A 13,338-nucleotide genomic window follows, 5' to 3' on the forward strand; every position below is an offset into this window, starting at 1 on the left:
TCCAAGTGTGTCCTGATAGCATATTTGTTTGTATATTATGTAAACTATTTTAGTAATCATTAAAAATAAATATACTTGTTTGTTTTATAAGCTGTTTTAAGATTTGCCCATTGAATTTTAAGTGGTCAGACTTTTTTTTTTTACATGTTTAAGGTTTCCTTTTACCTTTGACCAAATACAGATGCCTAAATTACAACCTTTTGCAAAATGCAGAACTCTTAAGAAACTTGAGTGGAGTGGAATGCACTTGGTAATACCAGGGTTTTTCTCTAACAGGGAACATTTCAGGAAATTGTAGTAGCTGTCTTTTACTTGGTGTTCTTGTACTAGTTCCTCAGTGCTGATTTCAGCTGGAACTAATGATAAGATATGGTTCACTTGTTTCATTAGTCCAATATAAGAGTCAGCAGCTGACAAAAGGGATGACTTCATTCTTGTTCCACTCCTAGCTGCGTGTTCCTGTACCTCTGCTGTTGCAAACTAGTGCACTGTGAACTGACTGGAGGGACAGTCTTACTGGAAACTAGCTTATTAAAATGAAGTGTATAATTAGAAGAATTGGCAACCACAAAAAAGACTTAAGTTATGACATGAAGGCAGTAGATTCCATGCTCTTACACAAATTAAAAAATATGTATTTTATTATTTCTAAATACAGTATTTAGAAACAGAAAAAATATTTTGTTTCTAAAACTGCCTCCCTCCCCAGTTATGGGATATTAAAGAGCTATACGTCCCTGTTTCAAGATGAAATAGGAAGGTATCTGGAAACTAAAGACTTAATGTTCTACTTAATGTTGTGCCAGACAAAGGAGAATGGCTTTTTTGTTAACTGTAGGGGAAGTGAGGTGTATTTCCAAATACATGGTGTGCTGCTTAGTCTGGAAAAATAAATCAAAAGGAAGATGGTATAGAGTAGCCTCTTCTGGAGGAGGGGAAAGGCTCTGGATTAGAAGACCGTTCCTGGTCTTGAAGTACTAGGTCCTTTTAGTAGCTGTTTGTGGCTTTGACCTTAAAAGGCTCTCATTAAATATCCACAGGTACTTAATGCAGATCTCATCAAGTAACTCCTCCTCAGCCAGAGGTGAGCTGTAATGTCTGTCTGTGTTGCTCACAGGCAGCTGATCACTATCCTCCTTGTACAATTACTTCATTGCCTGCAGCAAACATAGCCATTTGATGTTTCCCAAACTGTGAAATACTTCGGCTTCCTCTAGAGAAATCTCACTTCTGCAGGTGAACTCTCCCTAACTGTCAGCAGATCAGCAAATTAGTCTGTGACAGCAAGAACGTGCTTATATAGACCAAAGACGTCGGGTCTGGCCTTGGGACTGAGAAGGGGATGTTTCTTGTTCTGTGGGCTTACAGCATACAACCTTTGGGCAGAAGACGATCTTTGGGGAGCTGAAACAGCTACGCACCAATTTGCAGACAAAATTTCCAGCACTCTGCAAATTGGACTGGAAAACGCAGTCAAACTGCTCCTTGGGTTGCAGACACCTGCAGCTGGCAAGAGCCCCCTTGCCGGTAGCCAGCCCAGACGGAAGGTGGAGGGTGTCCCCTCTTCTGCTACTCCTGCTGTCGCCTTTGAGTGCCTGGAGGATGGCAATGCCAGTATTGCCTTCAGCAGCGGATGTTGTCAAAGGGACCCGCAACAACGCGCAGCCCTGTCGTTACCTTGTCTCTCACACCCTGCTCTGAGTCACGTCACGCTCAGCAGTGGAGTTTGGAGCGTGCTAAGCAGGTTCGTTAAAAGGACTAATTTTTTCCACCGCTTTTTCACACTAACAAAAGCATTTTCTCATTTTTCACAAATTAAAAAAAAAAAAAGTAATGGTTTTCATATCCTATTTTTGAAAAATTTATTTGTTTTTAACTAACGATTGATTCAGCTCAAACTCAGTCCAAAAGGCAAGGTGAGCTCCATGTTAAGGCAGGTATAGCTGCATTGTGTACAGCGAATACTTCTATACGCAGTGCCATCGCCAGCGTGCTGTATTTAGGAAAAAAGAATGTGGTTTTGAGTGTGTGTAATGATCTATGAACAACTTGCCAGATTCTGTGCTAAGACCCTGTAGCGCAGCTGGAAAACTATGAGAACAAATCGGAAGTGATCCCTTTATAAGCCCAACTCACGCAGAGAACAATTTTTCATGCATTGTTTCTGCTGTAAGACAAACTGCAAAACTGTAGGAGTACGGAGAAGGTGTGGAGGGGGTTCCTGTAGCCCTCACAGCTGTCCTGTGTCCTGTTTCATTGTCAGCTCCTGACAGTTGGATTTATAATTGAATGCCTGGACAACCTCATTCCATGTCCAACAGGTGGAAGCACCCTTCCCCAAATTCCTCCATGGCTCTTGGAAGCCATGTCAGTCAAGGAAAAGGGGGAGGGAGTCTGCGGGGCTTGAGCCGATCTTTCTGCTGTAGTAGCCAGCTGCCCCTTTCTAATTTTAGAAGGGGTGTGCAAGAGTAGTATGGAGTGGAAAACTTTCCAAACCTCTCTCTTAAAGCTGCAATAACCAAGTTAGCCCAAGATGAGATGGTGGCTCTTTGCTTTTCACTTACTATCTGTGTCCATCCACCACTTTCAGTGCTTGGGCGGTGCTTGGTGTGGCTGTCTCCATTGCCTCGCAGTTTAGTGAGCTGTTCATCAAACTGGAGTGATTTCAATTCTTCCTTTTCCCTCAGCTGTGGCTGTTTGCAGGTAAATAGTTTCTTTATTTCTCATCTTCGAGAATTTCACGATTGTGTTTTCTGTAAGAATGTCTTTTTCTCTTTTCTTGTGATGTTTTTGCCTGTCAGAGCTTTCCACTCATTGGTAGGGAATCTTTGGAAATAATTTAAAATTTCAGTTAAGTTCCACTGTCAGATTCAGAGAATAAATAGACGCCATATAGAAGCAAAACCAGTAGACAAACATTGCCTTTTATTTGAAAAAAATTATTTTCATGATGTGATGCCTTGTTTGGCTGAAGATGAAAAGGAGGAGCATGAAACTAGATTAACTGCTTCCAACCAGAAAAGAGAAACTGTGTTTAAAAGCATAATTAAAGAGGTAGTGCATTACAAAAGTGCTGAATAATAGGCTGCCAATCCAGCAATATTAAGCAGTAAATTTAAGCAAACATGAGGTGATGACAGGGAATGTAATAATTTAATTTGCCCTAGTCTGCCATCAGGGCTCCCGTACACTGTAGCAATATTGTTTTCATTAACTGAAGTTGTCGTCATTATTATTATTACTTACTATCTTCTGCATTTGGGAGGAGCAGGTTTGCTCTTTGAGGACTCAGGTGGGAATTGGATACTACTTAACCACTTTTTCCCATTGAAGCTGTGATTGTCTTTCACTGTTCACATATTTTTCCCTCATCTGGCAAAAGAAAATAATTTTCAAAGGTTTAACCACTGACATCTCAAGCTTACCGCTTATTTCAAAGAAGGTATGCTTACACAGGAAAATACACTCTGTAATTAGTTTGTGTATGTAAAAGAGGCAAATTGAGGTTAAATGTGTATCCTGTAATTGTGACATGATTAAGTTATGTGTTGCCTAAGCTTTGCAACTGTAATGGTCTCTCGGTGTTCAGGGTGTTTTCATATGGTGTTTCCATACTGGAATTATTTCTGTGTAAAATGTTGGCCATTCACAAGAGGAGAGGCTATGCAAAAAATAGCTTAATCCTTTTTCGTTAAGGAAAAAAAAGAAAAGAAAAGAATCTCCAGTAGCTTTAGTGATCCTTTGGTAGTTGGGGTAGATCACTGTCCACCCCCATGCTCCCCCAAGAAATTTGGCATCCGTAGTCAAACAATCATAGTAATGACTGAAAACCAGACTTGGGTGAAGTTGTAGACAAGCCCTGAAGGAGACATTCCCAAAATAACTGTAGGAAGAATTTCTTTTTTCCTATTCTAACAACTTTCCTTCTTCAGTGGAGGTAATTTTGTTATAGCTGGATAACAGACCTATTTTTGAAACATGGGGGGTTTTAATGCATCTTTGGGGTGGAATGTGAGCAATAGAAGATAGTACACTAACATACTCTGCCGGGTTCCTAATGACTGTTGGAAGTGAAATTAAGCCAGTGATATTCGGTCATCTCCTGTGAAGTTTGGAAGTGTTGTTTATTTAAACTTAGATTTGGCGACTGGAGACTGTAATCAGAGCTGCTTTCATTTTGGGGGAAAAAAAAAAGTTAAATTATTTTTATAAAGATGACTTAGCTGTGAACACAAATGACTAAAAAGTGGTGCCCTAGTTTCGGCTGGAGCTGCTTCAGGAATGCCAGCATCAGCGCTGGCACCGCGCTGCAGCGGCGGTTTAGCCCACACTGCGAAGCCCTGTTCTTGCATCAAACCCGGCGGCTCTGCCGCAGCTCTTGATTTTTGCACGATTTGCATGGGGACCGAACCGGCAAGTCAAGCCTGCACAGCCGGGCGGGGGCGGGGAGAAGCTGTGAGGAAAATACTAAAACCCGACACTTTTCTGAGGTCCAGGGAGGGCCTGGCGCCCGCCGAAGTGTGAGGACTCGAACCTCCCCGGGCCCGTGGGGTGGCGGGAGGCCCGGCCGTTCCGAGGCCGGGAGCCGCCGGCGGCCGCCTCGCCCGGGGCCAGGCGCGCCGCTGCGTGGGCTTCCCGGGCACCATGAAAGGTGCACTCGGCCGGCGCCGCCCTCAGCCCTTCCCGCCGCCCGGGGTGCACCTGCAGCGCGGCGCCGGGGCGGAGGTGCGCCTGACTCCGCGCCTCGCTTCAGTCCGACCCGGGCCTCAGCAAGGTAGGCGGGCTGCGGGGCCGCCGCGGCGCGGCTCGGCTCGCTGAGGCGCCCCTGGGCAGCGCCGCCCCGCTGCTCGGCTGGGGCAGGGCGGGGAGGCCGCGCCGTGGCTAACATGGCCGCGGGCGGCGGGGAAGGGGAGCGGCTGCACGCCGCCATGTTGGGAAGGTCGGCGTCAGGCCGGTTCTCGCGAGTTTGGCCGTTAGCTCCCGCCCTGCCCCGCGCCGCCGATCTCGCCGCTGCCGCCGCTCCGTGTCAGTCGTTGGCCGGTAATGGCGGCGGGCTGGCGCCGCTGAGGGGGCTGCGCGCCGGCGGGCAGCGGAGCTGAGCCGGGGTTGCCGCCAGCTCCCGCCGCCCTTCTCTCTGCTTCTGCGGGATGCGCCGGGACCTGCCCCCGGGGCGGCGGGCGTCGATCGCCGCCGCCGCGACCAGGTGAGGAGGCGCCGGGAGCGGCCCGTGCCGCCGCCCCAGGCCGTGCTTGGCCCGGGGCCGGGGCGCCGAACGAGGTGGAGCCGGGGCGGAGCCGGCGGTGGGGGCCGGGTTCGGTCGCTGGCGGGGCCTCGGCGGGCCCGGCCGGTGGCGCGGCGGTGCTGCCGGCTGTCACTGGGCTCGGCCTCTGCTGCGCTGCCGCCGGGCTCTGGCGTCCTCCGCCTTACCCGCCTTCTCTGTTAAGTCTCTCTTTCTTCGTCTAGTTTTAATTTGGTTTCTACTGCTTATTGTATCGGAGGAAGGGAGAGGGGAGGGGAGGGGAGCGGAGCTCTAGTTTCACTGTTGTCTTTTCGCCTTGTATGGGAAAACCGTCGAAACCGGGATTTTCTGCGAAGCTGCGCTGGCTGCGGCTCGCTGTCCGCCTCCCGAGCTGCTTCCCGGGCCGGGTAGAGCTCGGCCGGCGCCGCTGCCCTCGGAGGCCGCCCCGCTGTACGGGGCTGGGCTTGTGACGGGACGGCGCTTTTAAAGTTTAAATGTACGCTCTGCTTGTGCTGGGGCCGTCCTGCCCCTGGGCTGGGGCTTGTCGGGCCGGGGGAAGAGGACCGGGGTCGCTCCGTGCCTGCCCACTGAACGTGCTTCTTACGTCCCTGGGTTACAGCTGCCCGAAGCGTTTTCTGACTTCGTTGGTGCGATTCATTTGGGCTGTTGTGGGCATAAAGGTTTTGATACTACTATGGCTGTGGCTTTCTGTTTCTGTGGATGCAGTTTTCTGTGATATAATGTCTACTGTTGATGTAGTTTTTCTGGAATAGTTTCTCCCTTTCTGTCTTTGGATAGAAGCTGTATCTCAGCGCCCAGGCGTCTCCTGGCACATTGCGTACATACGTCCATGTAGAGGTTTTTGTGTCAAATAGCTTCATTGTGTAGATGAACGCTCCAGTGTCTTGCAGCTGGAAATTTATGACTTGACTGGTCAGTTCTGTGTTTTTGTCATCTTAAACTACTTTACACAGCTACAGAGTGTACAGGCTTGAAAGCTCGTCCAGGAGTCTGCTGTGCCCAGAAGTGTAGTACTTGTGGGGCAAACGTGTGTGGAGCTATAGGTGGTCGGGTGCTTGTTTGTTGTTTTGCACGTGAACTCAAAATGTTCTGTCAGAGTGTCTGCATGGACAGGCGAAGTTATTTGAACTGCTCGCTCTTTTGTACAGTTCTGGTTGCTACAACAGTTTCGTTAGGTAATGCTTTAGGTAATTAAATGCGACTGAGGGTGTGGCCACGCGAACACTGTAAACTGTCGAAGGCTTCAGTTTCTGCGAGTGATGCTGCCTTAAACAAAGGTATGCTGCATCCACTAAATAGAGCAGCATAATTTATGTAGTAATGACACATTTCTACAATGGGCTAGGGTACTGCGGAAATTATACTGCTGATAGGGGTCAGTCTTGGTAGACTCTAGGCTAGGTGTGGTGGTAGCTGAACGTGATTTTGAAACTGTAAAACACTTTATTTGCATGGATTTGTTTTGCTAAGCTTACTAAGCTTTGGTGCATGGCTTAAGTTTGCCACTGTAGTACAGTCAGATGAGCACCGCACCTATCCCAGAGGAGTGGCCAGATTGGTAGGGAAGGTAGGCAGGAATATATGCATTCCTTCATCACTCTACCTTTAGAATTTTACTTCAGGAGTGGGATCTTTTTATAATACAGCAGTGCTGTTCGAACTGTGCTACTGATATACTTAAATATAATTCATGCTGTGTTAGTATGAGACAGGTATAGTGGTACGTTAATGATAACAGAAGGGTTTTGATAGTTGAGTGCAGAGAGAAAACTTTCCCAGCACAGTTAATATATGTGACTGGATCAGAACATCTGAGTGTAAAATTTATCCATAGATATAAGTGCTTGGAAGATACATGTGTATCATTGTGCTAATGATATAATAGACTTTAATGAACTACTCGATTGAGAATGAAATTACTTGTATGTGTAAGTCTGAAACCTTTGTCAATATACTGGAGAAAGAATACAGCAAATAAATTAACTAATCAATTATACTAGGTCAATTGAAACTTAGTGAATGCTGACAAATTCTGGCTGTGCTTTAGCTTTGTAAGAACACTCCTCACTGATAGCAGAGTTTCACACTAAGTCAGATCCATGGCAGCATAAAAATTTAAAAAACAGTTACACTTTTCTCTGATATTTTCCAGTCATATAGACAGGATGTGTTATGTTTGCTAATAACAAAATACATTGGGTGGAACTGTCATGCTGAAACAGAACAGTCTGGTTTATGGTTTAGGCACTTAAAGCATTTTATAGGATGGAATTATTTAAATATGAGAAAATATTTTATTGCTTTTTTTTAGCAAGAAAAAGTGTTTCCAGCAGAGTCCTGGTACCAGTCTTTGTAATACCAAGTCAGAGACAGCGCTGATGGTCAGCGTTCTGTGTGTCATGGGGTTTGGGGTTTTCTGGAGGGGTTTTGGGTTTGTTTTCTTTTTCGTCTCTTGTTGTTGTTGAGACTTTTTCGGACACTACTTTCGAATGCAATTTCAGAGCAAAGGCATTGAACTTGAGAAAATGACATTTGGAACGTTTTCCCTCAAGTTTACATGCACTTTATTCTGCTTTGAAAGAAAATAGCTATCAGTCTGCAGTTCACACAGCTGTAGATGAAGTTGCTGCTCTGCTCATGTCCTTGGTATTGCTGAGCTGTTGAAAGCTGTTGTCTTAGACTCTCAAAATTGGTCTGGTACTTGTACTTGGCCAAGAGGATTCCCTGTAAGTTCTAAGGTGACTCTGTCACAGTGGAGTGTTCCTTGTGAGATGAGACGGGACTTGTTGAAGAATTTGAGCATATTCTGCTGAACAGATTTAAGTCTTCGAATGTGCGGTTTCTAGTAACTGGTGATGGAACAAGTGAACTTTTGTTATGAAGGCCAAGGAAACAAATGCAGGAGTATTTTATTTGTTCTTGAGACTAGGGTATGTCGCTTAGTTTCCTTTCTGTCATAAATGCAGAGATCTTTGAAGTAAAAAAAAAAACAACAAAAACCCCACAACAAAAAAACCCCACCAAAACCCAAAAAAAACGCCAAAACTTCTGAATGGATCAGCAAACCCTCTTGTGCATCTCCTTAATAAATGGATGCATTCTCTGTGCCTTTGTACTCTGATTTCTTCATGAACAATGAATCAAGTTACACTAGCTGTCACAACATTCATTTCAATAGATTTCCTCAGAGTACCTCCTAGCATGTGATGGCAGCAGGGTAAGATATTCAATGGATTTTACTTTCAGTAAAAAGGCTAATCCATTTTTTAGTGCCAGGTTTTTTTTTCTATCATTTTTACATCACTTGTGATGAAGCAGAGACGCTTTTGTGAGTTGCCATGTTTTCTTATGGCAGAAGGGCATTCTGAATGTCCATCCTCAGTGTTCAGTTGGAGGGAATCCGATTCAGTAGTGTTTCATTTATAGAAGAATCTTCACTATAGTTTGGATGCAAATTTAGTAGCTGACTGATGCCAGTGATTTAATCTTAGAGCTCCTGAAACATTCATATTTTTCTACTCTATCTTCTGACATGTGATGGATGTATGACTGTTGATGTCATTTATCTTCCTGGTTAACAGTTAGAGCTAGTGACATATGCTTTCAAATTCTTTACTGCTTTTCTAACTGCAAGGGTGTGGTATATCTTGATTGCTCATTTTTTTGTACTGCCTTAATAACTCTAAAAGCCTTTTTATGTTTTTCTAGCTTAAGACAGATCAAATGTTATTGGTGTATTTATTTTACTTTTGAAGCTTTTTTTGTTTTAATTATTATTTTACAAAGTCATAATGATTGGAATGTGAGTTCTAGTATATTTACTGTTTGCATTGCAAGACAAAATACCAAATATTATCTAAAAATGTGCTCATTCAGAGCAGCTAGTGCTCACAAGCTCCTTGGACGTTGTTGGTGTGCGTTACTTCCAGCTTTTTCTTCCATCCACTTTACATAATTGTGTCCATTGTCATTATATACAGCCTCGCTCTTGGGGTGCAGTGCAATCTGGACCGGTAAAATATCTCTAAGACAAATAGTATTGGCAGCTGGTCAGATTAAATACCAGCAAAACTACCTATGAAGGCACTCTGAATAGTATGAACCTATAGACTCTAGCTCAGCACCACTTAAAAATCGTGAGAAGAAAAATCCCCAACTTTGTAGCAGAAATAATTTTGGAGGAGCAAAGCAGAGAGTAGAGACTTGATAATATGGTGGAGTGTTAAGATGAAGTTTGTATCTGTGAAGCATCGTGCAATTGGAGTTGTACTTGGCTTTTGAATATTAACTTCCTTTCAGAACGTTTGCCCCTGAAATACATTGCATTTGAAGTCTTACTATATAAATGAGCATTGAAAGAAGGTGGGAGGAGGACCTCTCTGATTCTGTAGAGTCAGCTATAGTTTCTGGAGATGTGGTGCTTTTTTGACAAACACATCATGCAGTTGTTCGTTGCGCTGGAACTTGTCCTTAGTCCTGAGGAAGGCCAGTAAATCACCTGCATCTGATTGCTTTGAGAGACAAAATTTTCTCAAAATATGTTGAGGCCAAAAAAAAAAAAAAGTATGTTACTCTTATATCAATAACCATTTTAAAAGCCCATAAACGTACAAAAAAAAAAAAGTCTTAAACCAATGTATTATGGATATTTTTAGCTCTTTGTTAAATGGGATAATGCAATATGGTAAAAGCTCAGATTCCAGAAAAACGAGTAGATAAAGGTATTTGTATTCCAGATTCAAACATACAATCGTAAATTGTGTTCTGTGGTATTTGAGGAGACATGGAAAGTGTTTCTGGCCTCTTTAAATAGAAATTCCATCACTTTCAGTGGGCTGGCTCAGAAAAACAGTTTGCTTGACTGGGTGTGATTGTGTCTGTCCACCTGCGTGTGTCTGTTATTGTCAGTAATGCAGAACTGTAGCTGCACAGACAGGAGCTCCAGACGGTCTTCAGGCTTCAGAAGTCAACTTTCAATTATTTGTACTCAACTTTCAATTATTTGTACGTGAAAACTTAAAATGTTTTTGTAAACAGGAAAAAACATCCCTAAACCCTTTTATTTGTCTCTGTGCCCGTTTCTCCCATGGACTCTGCACTATGTGAGGCGTGGGTGCAGTGAGACACAGGGGGCAGGGCATGCAGGCGCTGGTGCTATCTCCACAGGTAAGAAGGTGGTGAAGGGTATGGCTCTCGTTTTCCCCAGTCCCACTCACTCTCCGGGAGGTACAGGCAATAGCAACTTCAAGCATTTGCTCTTGGGGAACAACTGTAGGTCATGGTACGCTACAGCAGCTAGTACAGGACTGGGACTGAGCCGGCTGTTCCTCAAGGTTTCCATTACTTCTCATTCTTCAACCTTCAAAGGGAGGTTGTAGCTTATGGTGTGACATAGCTAAAACTAGTAAAGCAAAAAGAACAACAACAACAACAAAATCTACTTTCAGACCGTACCAGATTCCCAGTCTGCTTCACTTTACCACATAATCCCGTTGACCTCCTGCCTGAATGAGGCAAGAGAGACTAAGGTGTAAAGAAAGGAAAAGATGGCTTCTTTTATTGGCACTGCTGCCTTACTGTAGCTTAAACTGTGTGAATGGCTGGTGTCATGCACTGTATACCCCGTTTGTAGCAAAACTTGCCACTTTGGGGATTAAACATTAAAGAATATTACATAGAAGTCAATATTAATAATTTGTTTCTTTCTCTGCTCTTAACAAAGCTTCATCTTTTCTTTTGTGGTATCGCTTTTGTTTTGATATTCCTTGTGTTTTTATAAGAAACAAAGTCTCATGGAATACTGTTCCCTATGCATACTGGGTTTTTTTTTTGCATAACCTCTGAATGTTAGTGAAAATAGCAGTGGGTGATCTCTTGCTCACATTCTCTGCCTTCTCTGAATCCGTGTGATTCAGTTTCCTCTCCCATTTCCTCATTTCAGTGCCATGACTTCTGAGTTTCCTCTGTCTTTTTCTTATCAAGGTGGTGCTACTAAGGAAAAAAAACCATGCTGAGGGTCCTTGAAAAATTTTACAGTTGGACCAATATACCAGTTTATTTTCTTCCTTTTTGCTGCTCTCTGTGCTGGTTCTTCAAAAGTTCATTCAATTTCTCTCTCCTTCCCATCTTTCTTAATTCTTTTCCTTTTTGTATCCGTCTTCTCTCACCACTTCTCTTTCTCTTTTCGCAGACCAGGTTTTTATCTCTTGACATTTTTGTGTACTTTTGCTAAGCATATTCTACTTTCATGTCTCCCATTCCTTTTGAAATGCTGTCCTCTTACTTGTTGACTTGTTATGTTGTTATCTTTCAATGCCATCCTTGGTATGTTGGTAGTAAATATAGTACTAGTTTCTAATCTTTTTTATTTGGCAGTGGTTTTCTCTTCGTTTTTATTTCCTCCTTTCTGGTGTCTTCTCATGTGCTTTTTGACCTGTCAGTTCTCTTCAGCGTCTTCCTGTAGGAACAGTGTTTGTAGAAGAGAGTGGTTGTCGTGTCCCGTGTCCGTCCACCTCCCAGTTTCTTCCAGGAGTTTGGAGGATATCCTTTCCTTGCTCATTGCCTCTCAAGTCCTTATCTGCAGCAGTTCTGCTGTGCCTTCTCTTGTGTATTTTTTTTTTGTCTTGGACAAATGAGTAAAGAATGAGATGGGCACTTGACATGGGATTGAAATGTCAGAACACAATGGTGTTTGTATCTTAACCATTCACCCAAGACAAGGCTTGGCAAAGCAGCCTTGAGTGAACCTATGTGGGATGTCTGTGTCTACCAGAGCAATCAAATAATCAGGAGATAAGTCCTGCTGATTCTGCAGTCTTCCACCTTATTTCAACGAACTTTTAAGGTCCTCATAGCCTTATCCAACCTGCAGGTAACCTTTTGCCATCACTGCTGTTGCCTCAGAAGTTCTTTGGCATTTCATCTGTTGAGCTCAGTCTCTTGAAGCTGTGTATTAAATAGTGATGGATCATTTAGTTGAGCAAAAAAAATATCTCTTGAAGCAGCCATTTCAGAACGTAATTTTTCTTAAAGTTGTTCATGGAACATTGAGACAACTTGTGTATTGATGTATTTTAAAATAATTTAAACTTCCTTTGCATAATTTTTTTAGTTTAGTGTTATTCTCTGATCAATATTGATTTCAACGCGTTTTAGTGTTTAACTGGTCCACTACCCTACATGCAAGTCCTATAAATAGACATGGCAACTGTGTCTTGATTTATTTCTTTTTTTCTCCCCCACCCCCTAGCTGCAGTCTTGATAGCATTAAAGTGTCTTCTCTGTCTGCTTTAACTTCTTGCAGAGACAGGGTATTGAATTATACAAGTACTTGGTTTTTTGTAGGGTGTTGCTTGTCATGTAAGCATATCTATGGCAATAGAAAGAAGTTATTTTAGTAATTGATAGGAATTCAAAGGTTTATGGGAAGCAACATAATTTGTAGGTAGGTTTTGAAGAGCTGATAAATTTCTCCAGCCCTTCCAAAGGAGAGGGAGAAGGACCTCTAAAACTCAAACCCTTATAGTTACGAAGATTACATCATAACTGAAAACTACTGCAGCATTGCCTTCCTGAAACTGTAGACAGCTCCAGAATGCTCCGTTCTTACATGTCTTTTTTTTTTTTTGTCTTTTTTTTTTTCTCTTTCTTTCTTTCCCCGAAACAGCAGCAACCTGAGTTAAGTGAAGCTGCTTGGTGGGTCTCAGCAGGCTGTACTGAAGCCAGTAAGAGTCATACTGTACACTTGGAGCTGGCACTGCAGGTATTTGTTAGGAGAAATATATCAGGATGCTTTGTGATTACTTCCCGGCTTGTACAGAAAGGAGGAGAGGTTGAGTGGCCTTTTAGAGAGGGGCATCATATGCTTTTGAACCAAGGCATTGAGACAGAGTTATTTGCCAGTAGTGATCATCAGCACACATCTGTGTTCTGTTCAGCTCAGGTAAAGGACCAACAGCTTTTACTCAAGTGTCAGGATGAAAGATGTAACAAGCAATTTCAGACTTTTTTTTAATCAATCTGGTACTTTTCATAGAGAATTAAGGAATACATATACTATATTACAGTACTACATTCAC

Source organism: Leptosomus discolor, chromosome 3, assembly GCF_034619465.1.
Source record: "Leptosomus discolor isolate bLepDis1 chromosome 3, bLepDis1.hap2, whole genome shotgun sequence".
NCBI classification, from domain to species: domain Eukaryota; kingdom Metazoa; phylum Chordata; class Aves; order Leptosomiformes; family Leptosomidae; genus Leptosomus; species Leptosomus discolor.